General features: G+C 35.7%; 1 long non-coding RNA gene across 1 annotated transcript in view; it reads right to left on the minus strand.

Annotated features, from left to right (window-relative positions):
- The window catches only part of LOC127175152 (uncharacterized), a 104,952-nt gene that overhangs the window by 74,259 nt on the left and 11,925 nt on the right, over positions 1-18,768 (minus strand). The window contains exon 4 of the long non-coding RNA XR_007828953.1: positions 12,003-12,120. This is a non-coding gene — a long non-coding RNA (uncharacterized LOC127175152). The remainder of the gene's footprint in view (positions 1-12,002; positions 12,121-18,768) is intronic.

Raw genomic sequence — 18,768 nt, forward strand, 5'->3', positions numbered from 1 at the left:
TTAACAAGCATTTCAGACATTAAAAATTTAACATTTAAAAGTCGCATTTTAATTTTAGAGTATTCAGCTGTTCTCTGTAATTGATTTTTACCAAAATAGCAATAATTTTCATGCCGGTGTGTTGCCGAAATCTGAGGCGGTGAATGGCTGCTTTTTGCCGGGTAAAGTACAAACTTTAGACCGTGGCCTCACCTTTCACCCATAGCTGAAAGATGCCATGACTCTAAAACCTGCCCATAAATGAACAGTACGGACTTTAGAGAACATATTTTAACATCAAATTTAATTAAACTCAGTACTATAACGAAAAATATAACTATAACTTCGTCCTTATGTTGCGTTGTGTAAAATAATACAATTTACAGCACAGTAAAGAATTTATAAATTAAATAAAATGCATACAAACCTTTATTTCGCTGAAGAAGTGCACCAACTCTGTAGCGTTGAGAACAGCTCTCTCCTAGAGGACCCAAAAAGCCTGCATCCTGACTGTACTTCAAAAGTTGGGTTGTTTAGTCAGAGACAGGCTTAACTCAGCGGTTGGGTAGAAAAAAAATATCCCAGCAGCTTAAAATTACCTAGCACCTGGGTAAAAAATATTAAAAATACCCCAATAAAATGACCCAACAAGTTGAACCCAGCATTTGGGTTTAAAAAAAAAAAAATCCAGCACCTGGGTAAAAATATTAAAAACAACCCAATAAACTAACCCAACAGGTAACCAGGCGTTATTTGACAGACTTTTTAGTGTGTGTGCACTTCAGGTGTACATGCTCAGAAAAAGCGCATGTCAGAACAGCAGCAAATTAAATGTTTAATCTGTAAGACTTTAAAGCACATGCAAATAATGTACTTTTGTTATTGTCCCGTGAGTGTAACTCTACCACAAAGTTAACATTTGATGTGAATGTGTGATGGATGTACAGTGTATTTAAGACAAAGGGCCCAGAACTGCAACTAATAGAATGTGTGCTGGTGCACGACACTACGATATTTCTTCAAAAGCAGATCAGAGAGACATTTTAATTGTCCACAATCAATAATCGTGATAGCATACACCCCTATGTACACATGCATTGAAAACACAGCCTTTAACATCAACAGCAAAAGATATGCAAAGTGTTTTCTCTAAACGTTTTCTCTCTCTTTTTTTCCTTGCTGTCTGTAACCCTATCAAAGCAGACCTTTTTAGGGTTGCAATCAACAAGTGGAGATGCACTGCTACAGTATTTAAAAAAAAAAAAAAAAAAAAAAAAAAAAAAAAAACCTGCAGGAGCTGTAACACAGAATTAAACCATGCAGCAATTCTGGATCTGGTTTTAATTATGGCATATGGCTGTGTAAGTCCAAAGATGTGATGATACAGTGCAAAGGTGTGTATTTTCCATCCTGTTCTGCAGCCTTCACTCATTACCTGATGGCTCCAGGCTCAAGGCTACAGCTTAATAAAAGTTAATCATGAGAAACTTGCTCATTAATTACATTTCTGGTGGCTACCAAGCACAGTTCCTCGCTCTCTTTGCTTCCATTCTTCTCTCTACCGCTTGTTTGGAGATACATTGTTACACACACACACACATACACATTCATTCACACAGCAAGACATTTCCATAGCTCCAAGTACGGTGGCCTAAAGTAACAGGCCTGAGTGGCAGCACGGTGGGTTGGGCTAGAGATGTCCACAGACCCTGTCCAAAAACGCAGCAGGGTTTGGGTCTGGGATCCAGAAATAAAAGGGCAGGAGATCTGCCCCCAGGCGCCACAGCTTTGCCTGAATATGAAGTTTTAATTTACAAGCCAAGCGCTTGTAATTAAGCTCACGCAGATATGCGAGAAGCTGACCGATGCTTTTAATGCTTCCAGACCATCACCAAACATGTTATTTGGGTTCTTAAATCACATCACACAGACAGTCAGAACGCTACAAAAGCGGAGACTGACAGCCGCTGGACTGCTCGCACACATCTTTGTGTTTGTTTACGGGTCTGTCGATATGTTCATTTGTTACGGGTGTTTGTTATGTCTGACTTCCTGTTTTGGACTCTGAGCAAACCCCAGCTAATCCCTCGTGAGTTGAGCTGAATGTGTGTAGAGAAAGGGCCTTGTTCCAAAAACAGACAACGAGAAGAAAGGAAAATTCAAATGAAAGTGTAAACAGCCTCGTCTCTGTAATGTTAGGATGCACAGATCAGAATTATCATATGGCTTTGGGTGAAGGGACCAGCGAACCGAGTGTATCATTAAATATGAAGCATTCTTTCTTAGCTAGTTTTTGTCTCATTATGTTTTAATGGCTCTGACCACACAGTCTGTTTTAAAAGCATGTTCAAAATGCTGAAATCAACTAACAGACGCATCCAGCCGTTTCAGAGCAACGCACCAAACAGAATGTCCATCCAAATAAGAAAACAATTAGAGGAACCATGAGGTTCTTTTAATGTTTAATTATTGCACTGACTAATTTGTAAGAAAGTCTTGTTACCAAAGATGTTTGGGGCAGTTATATTTACAGAGTTATACATTTACTTACATACTACTTTAATTACTACAGTGGTATTCAACTGCAATTAAATCACATTGCACTATATTGTAGCAATTGTAGCTTTTGTCTTTGTGGTTGATCGTGATATTTTAGGAACTACAAATGAATGAATATTCATATATATATATATATATATACATTTCTCTGATCATTAACTTTATATTATCCAAAACTTGCATGGTTTGCTTCTTTCAGTGGAACATAAAAGAAGATATTTTGGAAAATGTCCATACTGTGAAAGTCTACGTGGTTCAATTTAGTTTGAACCCTAACACAGTTAGTTGTTCCACAGCAGAAAGAATGTCATAGAGGTTTGGAACGACACAAGGGTGAGTAACGAGATTACAGATGTCTCATTTTTGGGTGACTTTAACCATTGCTGTCCTGAATATAGGTGTGGTATGCTGACATGTTAACATGTATTTCTCTGTGTGTGTTTTCAGGCTCCTCTGGGAATGAGATGTTAATTGGAAAAGAAATGGGGTCTACACTGGGTCTACTTTCAGGTGTGAACTGTGAGGAAGGACAATGGGAAACGGATATTTACACTGGCCAGAGTATAGCCCAGCATATGCCATGAGCAACAATTTGAAGATGAAATTTTGACTGATTGATTGATTGATTGCTGTAAAACTGGGAATGGTCAAATAAAAAAATAATAATATATATATATATAATAAAGTTTAAATAACCAGTTTAAACAATTAATCGTGAGCCATAATGTTCAGAAATATGTATGTATATATGTATGTATGTATTTATTTATTTATTGTTGTAAAAACTGGGAACAGTCAATTTAACACACTAGTGTAATTAAAAAAATATATAATACAAAAACCAGTTTAAACAATTAATCATGAGCCATACTGTTCAGAAGTATTTATTTATTTATTTATTTATTTATTTACTGCTGTAAAAGCTAGGAATGGCCAACTGAACACACTAGTGTAATTAAAAAATATATCACACAAAAACCAGTTTAAACAATTAATCATGAGCCATACTGTTTCATTATTAATGAATGAATGAATGAATGAATTTATTTATTTTTAATGAATTTTTGCTGAACAAAGTATTAACTTTTCTTTCAATCAATCAATAAATCAATCAATCAATAAATAAATATATTTTAAAGAAATCTTAACACTTTTATCAACAAGAATGCATTCAATTGATCAAAAGTGACATTAAAAATATTTGTTACAAAGAATTCTATTTCAAATAAATGTTTTTTAATCTTCTATTCATCAAAGAATCCTGAAAAAAAAAATCATATTTTCCAAAAAATAATAATAACAATTAAAAAAGTATTTATTTATGCATATTTGATGCATTCTTGCTGAACAAAGCACTAACTTTCCTTTCAATAAATATTTTTTTTTTTTTAAAGAAAAGTTACAGTTTTTCACAAATGACAAAACACTAAACCCCATTCTCTAAACCAAATTCTCAATAGCCTAAACCAATTTGTCAAATAAATCACTCTTCCTGCAAAACCTTAAACAAGTTTAGGCAGTTTAGACACTGTTTGCATATCTCATGCACTCTTTTTGCAAAAGTCTAAACACATTCTCACTCACTAAGATACAGTTTGCTCTGTGATGAACTTGTGATGCAAAACCCTAAACACAAGAAAGCAAAAGTTAAGCACAACTGCAACACGGCTGTCATCTTTTACACACAATAATTCAAAATTCTTCACACCTGTTTTGTTTCTAAATATGTAAATATACAAAATATAAGCCAGTTCAAAGCGCACAGAAGGCATCGGTTTCCTTTTTTTTTGTTGGTATATTCACCAAACTTAGGTGTGATTTCTTTTGAGTGTGTGTATGTTTATGAATCATTTTTACAGTTTTTTCACATTTGCTAAACCACTAAACCCCATTCTATAAACCAAATTCTCAATAGCCTAAACTGATTTGTCAAATAAATCACTCTTTCTGCAAAACCTTAAACAAGTTTAGGCAGTTTAGACACTGTTTGCACATCTCATGCACTCTTTTTGCAAAACTCTAAAACACATTCTCACTCATTAAAACACAATTTAATCTGTGATGAACTTGTGATGCAAAACCCTAAACAAAAGAGAGCAGAAGTTAAGTACAACTGCAACACGGCTTTCATCGTTTACACTCAATAATTCAAAATTCTTCACACTTGTTTTATTTCCAAATATTTAAATATACAAAATATAAGCCAGTTAAAAGTGCACATGGGTGCATCTGTCAATCTGAGAATACGTGTGTGGAAAAAAATATGTAAAAAAAAAAAAAAAAAAAATATATATATATATATATATATATATATATATATATATGATATACTATAGATGATATTAATGTACAGTATATAGTAATCACACCTAAGAAAGAAACACTGTAAAAGTTATTTATTTATTTATTTATTTATTCATTTATTTGTTTGTTTAGCATTTTTAAAACGAATTAAAATGCATTATTGTAATACTGCTTCACAGTTTTACCGTTTATCTGCCTTGTATGCCTTGGTGAGCATAAGAGACTTCAAAACAAAATAAATAAATAAATAAATAAATAAAATAAAATAAATTTAAATTAAATGAATGAATGAATGAATAAATAAATGAATAAATAATAAATAAATAAATAAATAAATAAATAAAAATAAAATAAAATAAAATAAAATAAAATAAAATAAAATAAAATAAAATAAAATAAAATAAAAATCTCACCAATGCCAAACTTTTGAATTGTAATGTAAATATAAATAATTTTGCAAATCAAACCTGAAGTAGCACCATAATGTTTGTGCAAGTCTGCTTCTACAGGAAACACCTCACTAAACTAGTTGACACAGCATCGGCCTACAAGTTTATACAGACCAAAAACATAACGATGTGTGTAAGTGACCCGAATCTAAATCAACCTCAGACTCAGAATTAACAATCTTGAACTGTAAGCCATTAATTTTCAAAGATATGGAGCCTATTCAGTTCTTATTTCTCAGAGTAATGTATTTGAAGTATCTTCATTTAGTCGTATTTCAGCAAATATTGATACAGTATATGTTATTAATTAATTTGATCAGTTGATAGTCCCAGTGTTATTGTTAACAGTTAACTTATTTAAAAATAATTTGTAAATTGTTAAATGAAACAAAGCAGAAATCAAATATAAATATGAAATGAAAAACTAAAAATAGATGGGCTGAAGTACTAAAATGACAACTAAAACAAACTAAAATAAAAATACTATAATAAGAAATAACTATAAGAAAAATAGTAGGGTCTATATCCTGTCTGAGATGCTCAGTGTGATGCCACCTGAAATTAACTTAAAAAATGCTCTTCAAATGCATTCAAGAAACTAAGTCTGTTGTCACCTTAGTCAAAAAAACAGATCAAACTCCAGAACTGCACAAGTGTGTCTAGTAATCCAGGCTATTTAGTCCAAAAGAGTGTGTTGTTTCTCCCCGAACACTGAAACTAAACAGATTAAAAATCTCAGCCTGACCAAAATAGATCCTTGTGATGCCTCTCAAACCTAAGACGTAGACAAAGGTCTGGCAACTGTCTGAACTTATTTACATCTCTATTGATTGGGAGGCTCTTATGGGCAGAAGGACTGCATGAGGAGAGGGAGGGGACCACCTGAATACTGTTCCTCCTGCCGTACTGGAGCAAATGGGTTTTGTTCAGGCTAAAGAGGACATGGAGAGAGCCGAGGAGGGGAAAAGGACGACGGGGGGTCACAGCTTAATATTCCAGACCACTTGAAAAAAAAATTAGAAAGGCTGAGAAAGAGAAAAGAGGAGGAAGAAACAACAGGCAAAAGGAATATACAAGTTTTGAATGAATTCGGCAACAACAAGCTACAAGTCATACATACACAGCCTTTGTCATACTGTATTAAACAATTTTCCGACATGGCAGGCAACTGAAATTAAGCAGGCAGAGTTCCTGGATCAAGCAGCTCCCAAACGGAGTAGCCTTGGAAGGCCAAACCAAACCTGAGACCCTGAGAGCACATTGTTTATTTACTAAATCAGGGAATGTGGGCCACAGTTTAAACGCCCCCTTTGAAATAAACAGAAAAAACAAGGTTTCCGTCATCCAGGTTCACACACTTACTTACATAACTCCATTTTTGTTGTTAGCTTATGGTTTAATTTACTGTGACGTGAATTTTTTCCCACCAGGTCCTCATCTTCCTTCAGCCAGATTTATAAATGTTAATTTATATATTAATATTAATTTATTTATAGATGTTAATGAAGTTGAAAATTATAGATTCTCAAAAACAAAAAAAAACAAAAGAAAAAACAAAAATTTCTATGGTCTCCAAACTTTAGTGACCTGTCCACCTGGAGAGTGGAGAGACAAAAAAAATAAAACTCACTCTTCTCCAGTCAGATATAAAAAATATTTTTGTTAACGAAAAAGCTGGAATTAAATAAAATATTAGATTATTTAAAACTTAAAAAATAGCTTCTATGGTCTCTTAAACTTCAACTTAAAAAAATAATTTAAAAAAGTTTCTGTGAAAATACTGTATATTAAAATACCAATAAATAAATAAATAAATAAATCTTCTATGGTCTCCAAACTTTAGTGACCTGTGGACTTTTTTTTTCTTTTCACCAGGTCCTCACCCCCCTCCACCAAAATTGAAAAATATTTTTTTTGGTCTTTTTGGTCTTTAAATAAAATAAAATAAAATATAAATATTAGATAAGACACCTAAGTGAGAATTAGAAATGCTCCCTTAATTAACAACTAACTAAAATAAGTTGAAGTCCTAACAATACTTATACTAAAACAGAAATAAAAATAAAGCTAAACAGAAATATTAAAAGAAAATAACTAATAAATATGACAAAACTTATCATTAAAAGAAAACTGAAAATATAATAATAACACTAAAATTAGATTGGAGAGCCCTAAACAAAAAAGTAAAAGTGAAAAAAGTGGGCCACAGTTTAATCAAAATAAACACCAAAAACAAGGTTTTCATCTCCCTGCACACTTACTTAAACATTTCCATGTTTGTCTTTAGCTTATGGTCTCCAAACTTTATTTACTGCGACCTGTGGATTTTTTCCACCCCAGGTCCTCGCTCTCCTCCACCCAGATCTGTATATTCACAAATGAGAGCTATTCATTGTGGTATTCTTCAGCTGTCCTCACGCCACCGTCGCCGCTCCTCGGCGGCCTTTGTGCTCGGCGCAGCGCCTCTCCATCCACACTCTTCATCATCCTGATGGTGCAGCTTTATCTTGCTTTAGTGCAGCTGCTTTCAGCCTATCAAAAGTGCTGAGGGATACAAGGAGAACGGAGAGCGAGCAGAGAGGGAGAAACAGTGAGAATAAGAGCGAGTGAGAGAGCGGGGAATGGCCAGTGCCCACTAGAAGGGATAATTTGTACTTTCTCAATAAATAAGGAGGACAGGCTAATTACTGGCTTAACAAGGGCAGGCCGTGGATCCTCGTGTCAAAAGGACAGGCATAATTATCAACCATCAAAGTGCATTCATATGGCAGCACAAAGAAGAGGTGGAGGGAGAACGAAAGCGGGCGTAGTGGCAGCGGCGGGGTGGTGGAGGGGGGACTTGTGGCAAATGGATCTGGCTAATAAACAGTGGTGAGAGCCGCATTATGGCTGTCTGTGAGGATCCAGGCGCATTAGGACATGGCATGACTATGACCAAAAAGACAAGAGGCATTCTCCGGAAGAGCGGGAGGTGGAAGAGAGAGAGAAAGAGAGGATGATAATTAAAAGCTCCCATTTGTGTGGGTTTGGCTGGGGGCTGATGCAGGGGGCACAGCCTGGGCCGGCGGGGGGAAACAATGCTCCGCTAATGGTCTAAAGGTGACCCTTTAGAAAGTTGAGGGCAGTGCTGTGCAACTCCACAGGGGCAGACAGGACAGAGGCCCCTCAAAAAATAGTACAAATAGTATTTACATCACCAACTTATTATAATATTTGAACATTTATACACTAAATAAATCGCCCCTGTTCAAAAATCTGTTAATGCACCAGTCTTTCCTTCATCCTCAATAATTATCACCTTTTTTGTTATCTTTTATCTGTTCCCTGTCTCAGCTGTTTCTCCACACTTATTCTCTGATCTGAAAATCTTTTTTGATACAAAATATTGAGAAAATTGCCTTTAAAGTTGTCCAAATGAAGTTCTTAGCAATGCATATTAACAATTAAAAATTAAGATTTGATATATTTACAGTATGAAATGTATTAAACATTTTCATGGAACATGATCTTTACTTAATATCCTGATGATTTTTGCTTAAAAGAAAAATTGATCATTTTGACTTTATATAAATATAAATATACGTATGCTTTTTAAAGGTTTTGTGGTCCAGGGTCACATATATAAAATTGGCTTATAAATATGATACACAAATGGCTAAACAGTCAAGTGTATTTTCTATTCTTTTTAATAAACAAACGTTTAAAATTATTAATGAATTCATTTTAAGTTTGACATCAATATCTTATTTGTTATTTTATATTATGAATTAATATGAAGGCCACTTTCAGAGTGTGAAATGAAAGGTGCAGGGACTGGAGCTCCTGCTGCCCCCCTCTGTGCACGCCACCTCTATTGGGGATGCCATCCTTTATTGGGCGAACCACAATAGCCACAGACTAGCAAGACGCAAGGTCACCAGAGGTTGTGAAGTTTGGCTGGAGAGGCTTTGAATGATCCATGAGACACATTGAAGACAGGGCAACACCAGGTGGGTTGTGACCAATTTAATTTGGATGAATTGGGCATAAAAAGCAGCCATATTAAAAGGGGAACCAATCTATAGTCCCTATTCTTTGTGAAAGACAATGAAGGAGAATGGCTGTCTGTCTCTGTAAAGACTGGACAGAGAATGGAGGAATAGAGGGAGGGATGAAGGAAATGAGGTCTTGCAGAGAAGAGAGGAGAGGTTTGGAGAGCTGGGTGAAGAGACGGGGAGGGGGTGTCAAGGGTTAGTGTGTCAGATGAAAGAAAAACTACTTAAATTAGTATCTAAACCAATGTCATGTTTATCACTGTCTAGATATGTCTGAAAGATGTTTTTAGTGCTGTCATTCGATTCATCATACAAGACAATAGGCATTACATAATAAAGCAATAAGCCTAAAGAAGTGGTTTACAAACCACGGCTTCATTTGGTTTAATGTTTTTTTTTTTTTTTTTTTTTTTATAAAACGAATATTTCCAGTCCTTGTTTCTGATTGACTGACACATGTTCGAAGCTGTTGTAAAATACTCTACAAACATACACCTTTGTTTACGTTTGTGTTTACTTTGCAATCACAACTGTTTCTGAAGTTTTCTTTAACTACATTGTTTGGCGTAATGTTTTTTATTAATATCATTACACTTTATTTGCTCTGTTTTATTTTGTAAAACCTTACTACGTATATGGAATAACTATTTTATAAAAGCAATACGCCCTGTGAAGCTGTGGCTTACAGTGAACTTATAACACCTTATGGGTCATGCCTAACAATGCCCCTTAGCTGTTATAAATTCACTGTAAAACATGGCTTCTTGGGGCTTATTGCTTTATTCTTCCACTAAATAATGTAGTTCCTCAGAAATGATTGTGCTTGGTGAGCAACACACAAACGTAAACAAAGGTGTATGTTTGTAGAGTAATTTACAACAGCTTCGAACCCAGCTCAACCAATCAGAATCAAGGACTGGAACTATCTATTTTATAGCCAAAAGAAGCCATGGTTTACTGCGAATTTATAACAGCTAAGGGGTGTTGTTAGGGACAATATTTTTTTAAGTCAGTATATACACTGTAGACATTTAACATAGGCCTACCACTGGTCTAGAGTCAACAATAATGCATTTTCCCATAAATTTCTTTTTTTTTTTTTTTTTTTTTTTTTTTTTTTTTTTTTTTTTTTCAAAAAACAAACAAAAAACATAGCTTTAGGAGGTGTTGCAATATATTTAAAAGATGTGTGATATATTTAAAAGATTTAAGAGTCCCTAAAACAAATATGCTTATTCTCAAACTCACACTGACTAGCACAAATGATAAGATATATAAGCAACAAATGGTAAACAAAGAGCTACCAAGTAAAGTGAAAAGTGAGGATACAGCACTTTTCAGAAACTTTTGAATATTTTTAATAATTTTTAAGTCTCTAATGTGCAACAAGGATGTTTTTATTTGAATTAAAAAAAAAACAAACAGTAAAAATACAATATTGTGAAACATTTTTACAATTTAAAATAACTGTATTTTCACATATTTTAATGTCATTTATTTCTGTGAGTTTTCAGCAGCCATTATTCAGTCTTTAGTGTCACATGAACCTTCAGAAATCATTCTAATATGCTGATTTGGTACTCAGGAAACATTTCTTCTTAATATTAATGTAAAAAAAAAAAAACGTGGTGCTTAATAATTTTTAGGGAAACCGTGAAAAAACAACAACAAAAAAACAAAAACAAACAAAAAAAAACAGGATTTCTTGAAGAATAGAAAGTTCAAAAGAACAGCATTTATTTGAAATAGAAAGTCAAGTAACATTTTATACGTCTTTACTGTGACCTTCAGTCAATTCAATGTGTTCTTGCTGAATAAAAGTATTAATTTCTAAATAAATAAATATAATGACTAATGTACATATATAAACAGCAATGATGAGATGACTAATGTACATATATAAACAGCAATGATATCAAAAGGCACATATGTGACTTTTCTGCAGCCTCATACTTCCTTCTGTTGGAGCACAAGAATTTTACACTGTATTTGTCATGCAGCCAGAAGCGATGTACAAACAGTAAAGGTAAAAAACAAAATCAGTGTGCAGTACAGACAGGTATTCTTGTAAGAGCAGTATGGTCAGGGCCATTCCTCTAAACAGGCCCGGAATGACCATAGGGAAGCCACAGCAGGTCTGTGTGGTGTGTGTGAGAGAGAGAAAGAGAGATGAAAGAAACAGCTTAAATGAAAATGAGAAGAAAAAAAAAAAAAAAAAAAAAAAAGGCAGTGCAAGCTCTTGCCGGGGGTACAAACATCCGGCTAGAAAGGAACCCTAAACCCCAGGTTGGGTTTCGGAGGAAATGGGCAGAAAGGATATAAAAAACAAACGCGCACACACACACACACACACTGAAAATGTGGCTGAAACCCAAAGTGTAGACTGCAGCCAAAGCCGACTAACACCCAGCTCTCTACTGGCTAGGGATGAAGGGCCAGGCTGTCTCTACTGAAACCACTTACCACCGTCAGTGTTCCTTTCTCCTAACCCCCATCTGGAGCGCTGCCCGCACTGGAGTTTATTAGAAAGCACCATGTGCGTTACGAATGTTGAGGAATGCACTGGTCAAAACCATATTTGAGGACTTACAAACCATGAACCTGCCCTGTACAGTAATTACTGTGTGTGTGGGAGTGCTATGTGCATATGAACATGCCTTTCTTTAACTTTACTTACATGTGAAGGCATGCTTGCAGGCCTTTGGCCACTGCATGTGGATGCGGATCTCCGGATTTTCTCTACGGGCCCATTTAGAAGACCTCTAATGGAAGGCTCCAGGAGCAGCTGTGGTCATCTAGAGCATTAATTAAAACAAAAATCAGTTTAGCGCAGACCACAGGAGGAACAGAAGTTTGTTCTGTAGGTTAAATTTAAATGCTTGAGGAGATGATTTTTTTTGCTGAGTTCAAAGGAGCATGAGCACGTTCTTGGCATGCTTGCTTCTTCTAGTATGAGGAATGATAAAAGAAATAAAACTAATGAAGCACCCGATATATTGTTTTTGATTTAATCACATTCAGTAATGCAGCTCATTTACAGTGGATCAGCGACCTTAAAGGAGAAGTCCAATTCCAGAACAAAAATTTACAGATAATGTACTCATCCCCTTGTCGTCCAAGATGTTCATATCTTTCTTTCTTCAGTCATAAAGAAATTATGTTTTTTGAGGAAAACATTTCACGATTTTTCTCCATATAATGGACTGCTATGGTGCCCCTGACTTTGAATTTCCAGAATCCAGTTTAAATTCTTCAAACGATCCCCAATGTGGTTGTAAACAATCCCAGCCAAGAAATAAGGGTCTTATCTAGTGTTATCTTATCTGGGATTGTTTACAACCGCATATGGGATCGTTTGAAGCCGCATTTAAACTACATTTGGGAAGTTCAAACTCGGGGCACCATTGAAGTCCACTATATGGAGAAAAATCCTGAAATGTTTTTTCTCAAAAAACATAATTTCTTTACAACTGAAGAAAGAAAGACACGAACATCTTGGATGACAAAGGGGGTGCGTACATTATTTGTAAATTGTTCTATCCTTTAAAGGGATAGTTCACAAACAAATTTAAATTCTTGTATTATTTAAGTGAATCTGGAAACTGCTGATAAACTCCAAAATTGAAAAAAACATAAATGTTGTCCATATGACTTCCACACTATATATCAAAGTGTCTAAAGCTGTATGATAGATTTGTGTGAGGACCAGACCCAAATGTCTATCATTATTTACATTCTCTCCCCTGTAGTTTAAACTTTTTGCATTACGAATAGTCACAGATTTATGGAAACAAAGTGACAAGTACATTCTATAACATCTCTTAAGATCATGTAAAGACACAATTATAGATTTTTCATTTTTGGATGAACTGTCCCTTTAAGAACAGAACACACATACAAGATGTGAGTCAGTGTGCTTCCTGCTGTGTTGTCTTGAACTGTCCAGTTTATGTAGTTAATAAATGTATCACGATCACGACATACAGACAACTGATCGACAAATGTTCACGATAGAGTATCGTCAAATAAAAAGCCTTTCCATTATGTTCTGCTCATTAAGAGAGAACAAATGGCATGCTGACAAAGCCTTCCTATATCTGCCTCTAAATGCTTTAGATAGTTTACCAGGATGAACTAATGCCCCCATCAAATAGACGTTTAATTGGTGTCTGGTCTACAGCACGTTTTACACCCCCCGACTCACGTTCACAAACACATAGAGAGTGAGCTGTCACCTGATATCACAAATGATAATGTATCTTTTGCCCCATTGATGGTTTATAATATGAAACGAGAGGCCGAAGGTGAGCAAACAGGGACGCTGGCGAATAAATGAGATCATGGCTGAAATAGCTAATTATGTGCATTTTATTTCCATGCCTTGTAACAGGTATAAACATAATAGCTCTTGTCAGGTGGGTTGCTGTGTTGACTAAAACCAGAAGCCTGACCTAGCCTGACAAACAGCCCTCTAATCCATTAGAATGCATTATGGAAATTAATGTTGTTGTTTTATAATGTAAACCCACATATGAGAGTCCGAAGATCTTTTTTTTGGTCCTGCTAAAGCATAGCCACTCGAAGGAAAGAAAGAGATACAGAAACAGCAAAAAGAGAGAGAGACAGAGAGAGAATCAGACAGGACAAAAGGCACAACACTTTCCCCTCTTTTTCGTTCTTGTTCCTTTCTCGTTTCCTTTCACGGAGGAAATCAGTTGCATTTGAGAAACACGAGGCATACCTTTTACTTTCCTTTCAGCACAAAATGATCCTGTGCTGCCTTTCAATAGTTGCAAGCTAATTTCATATTCAGCATTTGTGAGGGGAAGGGACGCTTTTCGGGATAGGGAAGTGCTTAATTTGCCTGTCTGAATTGAAGAGGCTGAATAGACATGACCGGGGTCGGGGGGGAAACGCTAACCCTCAGCCCTGATCGCACAGAAGCTGTCAGAGAACTGGGCGCTGATGGAGTAATCCACACTCTTTGCTCTGATGTTTGTTCTCTTGGGCTGATGCTGATCAGGAAATAGCAGACGAGTGTAAATGCAGCTAAAGAGCCCTTGTAATTGACAGAAATTAATCAGGATATGTGTTTAGAGGAATGTTTCAACAGCATTTGTGACATAATATTGGAGAAATTTCAGCTTTTTCTACACTACTGATTGACAGTTACACAAGAAATGGAATAGATACAGTTGCATCATCACACCAGTACACTAGCTGTGTTTCCATTACCCTTCAAATTAAGCAAACTGAAATTGCGAATTGAAAATACACCCAATGAAAACGTGTCAATTTCGCAAAAACTCCCATATATCTCAAAAGGTTTTTACGCCTGTATGAGGCGATTTTTCAGGAAATTCAAAAAAGGAATATTGTGCGAAACTGCAATAGAAACATTTTTTTTTTCCTGCACTTATAGTTCACTTGGTGTACGTAAAAGTCATTTTAACGTTTTAACATGATAATTCTTTAATGTACCATAACCTCCAAAAAACGCCTCATACACTGCTCACAAGTACAGTATAAGGGGTTTTCCTTGCAATTAATGCTTGAATAACCCCTATTTACACTGCACACTCAGCAGCACGTTACAGCTCCAATACAGCCGCCAGAGCTGACCACTGGCACTTGTAGTCAATGCTTCTGTTTATACCAACCGCACCATGGCGGTCGAGAAGAAATGGCCCAGAAGTGGATCTCATGCTGCTTTGCTAAAAATACACATCAACGTCTCCTTCGATTAAAATTAATGGCTAGTGCAGTGCCTGCAATATACATAAACCTACCAACATTGGTCATCATGACCTTTTGTGAGAGGAAAACATTACGTTTTAGTTGCATAAAACTAGTTAATTGAATGCTGTCATTTCGCAATAGTTTTTTAATCACCGTTTGTAATATATCGCAAAAGTTTCGTACAAATCTGTAATGAAAACGCACCTACTGAATCATTCACTCATTTCATTTCATTCAGACTCATTCAAAACACTGATTCATTCAGTAACAAAACAAGTGACTGGTACCTGGTCCTGGTCAGTCAAGCATTATAATATGGCATTATGATAATTTATCATTAAACTTTAGTAATTAGAACTTTGGAATAATGTATGAATGCATATTTGTCATATTGACTGAACTTAGGACTGCTGGTGGTGCTTAAGATATTGTTTGTAATTTAGTGTTTCTGTAAAAAACTAAAAATAATACTGATAAGATAAAACTACTATGAATTTCACTACAAATAATATAAAACACACCAAGGATTAATGAGCTGATAGGTTCATGAATATTAATGACGTTGTCTGTGTTCGCTTGAACTGATTTGCTAATATCACAACAGGGACGATAATAGGTGAACGCCAGCCAATGAGATCGCAGTTTGCACATTAGTTCTGCCTACTACCGGAGAAACTGTCATTTCTTAAAAGCGGAAGAATTCTAAAGGAATGTTATTTTGACAGAAAAATACATCAAAAAATATTGTTTACATCTAGCCTGCATGGTACATAAGAATCTCGCACTCTGTATCTTTCTTTGTGTGTGTGTGAGACAAAGCGACGGCTTGTTGTGTGCCTTCACACTAGAGTTCACGGTTCTTTAAATACAGGTACACTGCGCATCCATTCAGACGAACTGACAAATAAATTTATAATAACATAATAAATTATAGTAACGCCACATTTTATTGTCAGTAACGGTAACAGTGTTGTAACTGGGGAAACAGTCATTTGTTTGATTACTCATTACTGGGAAAAAAAATATCACCATCAGTAATGCCGTTTATTTATAACGCTGTTATTCCAATCACTGCTTTTCTGCTATTATTTTATTTATGAACATGAATTTAAACAAATTACTCTTCTCACATACTGATTTTCACCTTGTATACAGTATGTGATTTTGAATGCAGCCACGTTTATAATGAGTCATTGAATCAGTCACTCAATCAAACTGAATCAATTCTTTTAAAACCACTGATTCATTCACAAACTACACAGTGTTAGAGTGTGCTGCTTGTGCAATGATTTATTTTGCTTTGTTTGAACCAGTTTTCATAGAAGTTACTTCATAACTTCATGTATTTGATTAACTATCAACTGAACTAAAAAAATATTCTTTTAAGAAAGAGACAGAATAGAAAGAGTTGCTACAAGTACCTAGATGTGTTCATTTGTTACTGTTGGTTAGTGCAATCCAGAAATGAAACAAAACAACCTCGAACCATTCAGAAAAGGTCTTGTGGAGTCCTTCTGCTGGAGTTATCCTTTTCAAACTGTTAACAGAAGGACATGGGATGATGAGAGTGCCTCCTTACCCCCGCCCCCGCCCAAAATGGCTCCCTCACTCAAAGCCACTCCAGAGGGACTAAGGGTCTCTGGCACTCAGTGCCTCGCCGTCCGCTCTGAGACTGCCCTGCCAAGAAAGAGAAGGGTCTCTCATTTTTCTGACACTCTTGTCCTTCAGCCTATTGATCGGTAGGGAGAGAACATCCCTACCATGGCCACTAATAGAAAGTGAAGTTCATCAGCCGCTGCCTGCTGATCCCCTCAACAGACATACAGATCTATAAAGGCCACCCAACTAACCTTTTTCTTTTTTACCTTCTCATGTCCCTTCTGTCTTCAACTTTTCTCACATTTTATATATATTTTTGTCTGTTTTTTTCAAGGGACTCCTGCTATGTTTTCCGTTTTTTATTTGTTTGCTCTAAATACCCTGTTTTCTATGACTAGTCCGCTTAAAACTGACTGTTGTTGCAACCCAATGCTTTTTCATTAGCAAGGCAGGTTGTATGCAAACAAAAGCTGGGGTTGTAATCAAACTAAACCTTTATATGAAGAATCTTCCTTTAGCACCTGTAATAATACGGTGGATCGGAGGACAATCAGACAGGAATATTTATGTGTTTTTCTACAGTTTCTTTCTCGTAAAGAAGCTACTTTGAGACGCACAGCTATTATTCGCATTTGTCATTCACATTATTCCAATTGCGTGCAGGGAGCATCTACCAATGAGTGTGTGCAATGAGAGGAGGATTACATTCTAATTACAAAATAACACTGAACACCTCCATCGGGCTGAACCCTTTTATAATCCAGTATAAAAAGATGACCGTAACCTTGGGAGAAGAAAATAAGAAGAAGGAGCTTCTTAAATACACACATGTGCATGCACACACACACAAAGAGAGAGAACTAAACCCTGCTGTCTTTTTCTTGCCTGAGTGAGGGAGCTTTATTTTGTTGGGGACATGCAGTTGTGGTTTGTTGTCAGTGCTGGGAGAAATGCACATTTCTCATTCAGGCAACTAAGGGGTGAATGAGCTGCCGTAGATACACATAGCCCTCAGGCCTCCACGCTGTCTGTCCTCAGCACAGCTCCACTGTAGCGTAGTGATAAGCTAAGGAAATGGACTTTGAGAATGACAGGTAAACCTGCACACTATTCATGTGTGTATGGGGAAGTTTGTCTAGTGCAGAGCTGGTGTTTTAACATATTCATTTAGTAAAAAAAAAAAAAAAAAATGATGGGCTAAAAATGAGCACAACCACTGAATATTTTCACGCCTATGTACAGTAAATTTTATAATAATTAAGAGATAAAGATAGAGATAATTACTTACCTGTAAGACCTTCGTTCATCATTCGGAACACAAATTAAGATTTTTTGATGAAATCCAACAGCTTTCTGCATGATGTCCATGTAAAATCAGTGGTCTAACCTTAATTTAATGAAGCTACGAGAATTTATGAAGTGCATAACATAAATAACAACGTTCGTGTCAGTCTTTGACGCAGGTTCACTAGAGTATCACGGCAAATTCGTGTGGTACTGCTGACGCAGGAGCCAGCGTTTTGACGTAGAACGTCCATCTCTCAAAGTTTATCATGTATATTCTGGTTCAAATAAGTAAGGTTGGGCGAAAAAATTGCAAGTCATCCTCTTTGTCGACATGTTTATGTACAATGTGTGCACTGTAAAAAATAAAAAACAATTTGTTGAGTCAGCTTAAAATAATTTGTTACCCTGCTGCTTTAAAATGTTAAGTTCAGTCAACTAAAATAAGTTTAGTCAACTTGAAAATACTAAGTAACAACTTAGATATTTGTGTTTGCTAAACTTAACAGATGGGTAAGTAACCCAGCTGCCTTAAAATTTTAAGTTGATTCAACTCAAATATCTAAGTTGTCACTTAGTAAAATTTAACATTTCAAGTTGAATAAACTTTTTTTGAGTTGACTGAACTTAAAATTTTAAGGCAGCCAGGTTACAAATTATTTTAAGTTGACTCAACAAATTGTCTTTTACAGTGTGTCTTCTTTTGCTTGTAAACAAGGCAAGACTATTTTAATGATGTCCTTACTACCTTTCTGGGCCTTGAAAGTGTCAGCTGTGTTGCTGTCTTTGCAGGGTCAGAAAGCTGTTGGATTTCTAAAAAT

The sequence above is a fragment of the Labeo rohita genome, chromosome 13, assembly GCF_022985175.1.
Source record: "Labeo rohita strain BAU-BD-2019 chromosome 13, IGBB_LRoh.1.0, whole genome shotgun sequence".
NCBI lineage: Eukaryota > Metazoa > Chordata > Actinopteri > Cypriniformes > Cyprinidae > Labeo > Labeo rohita.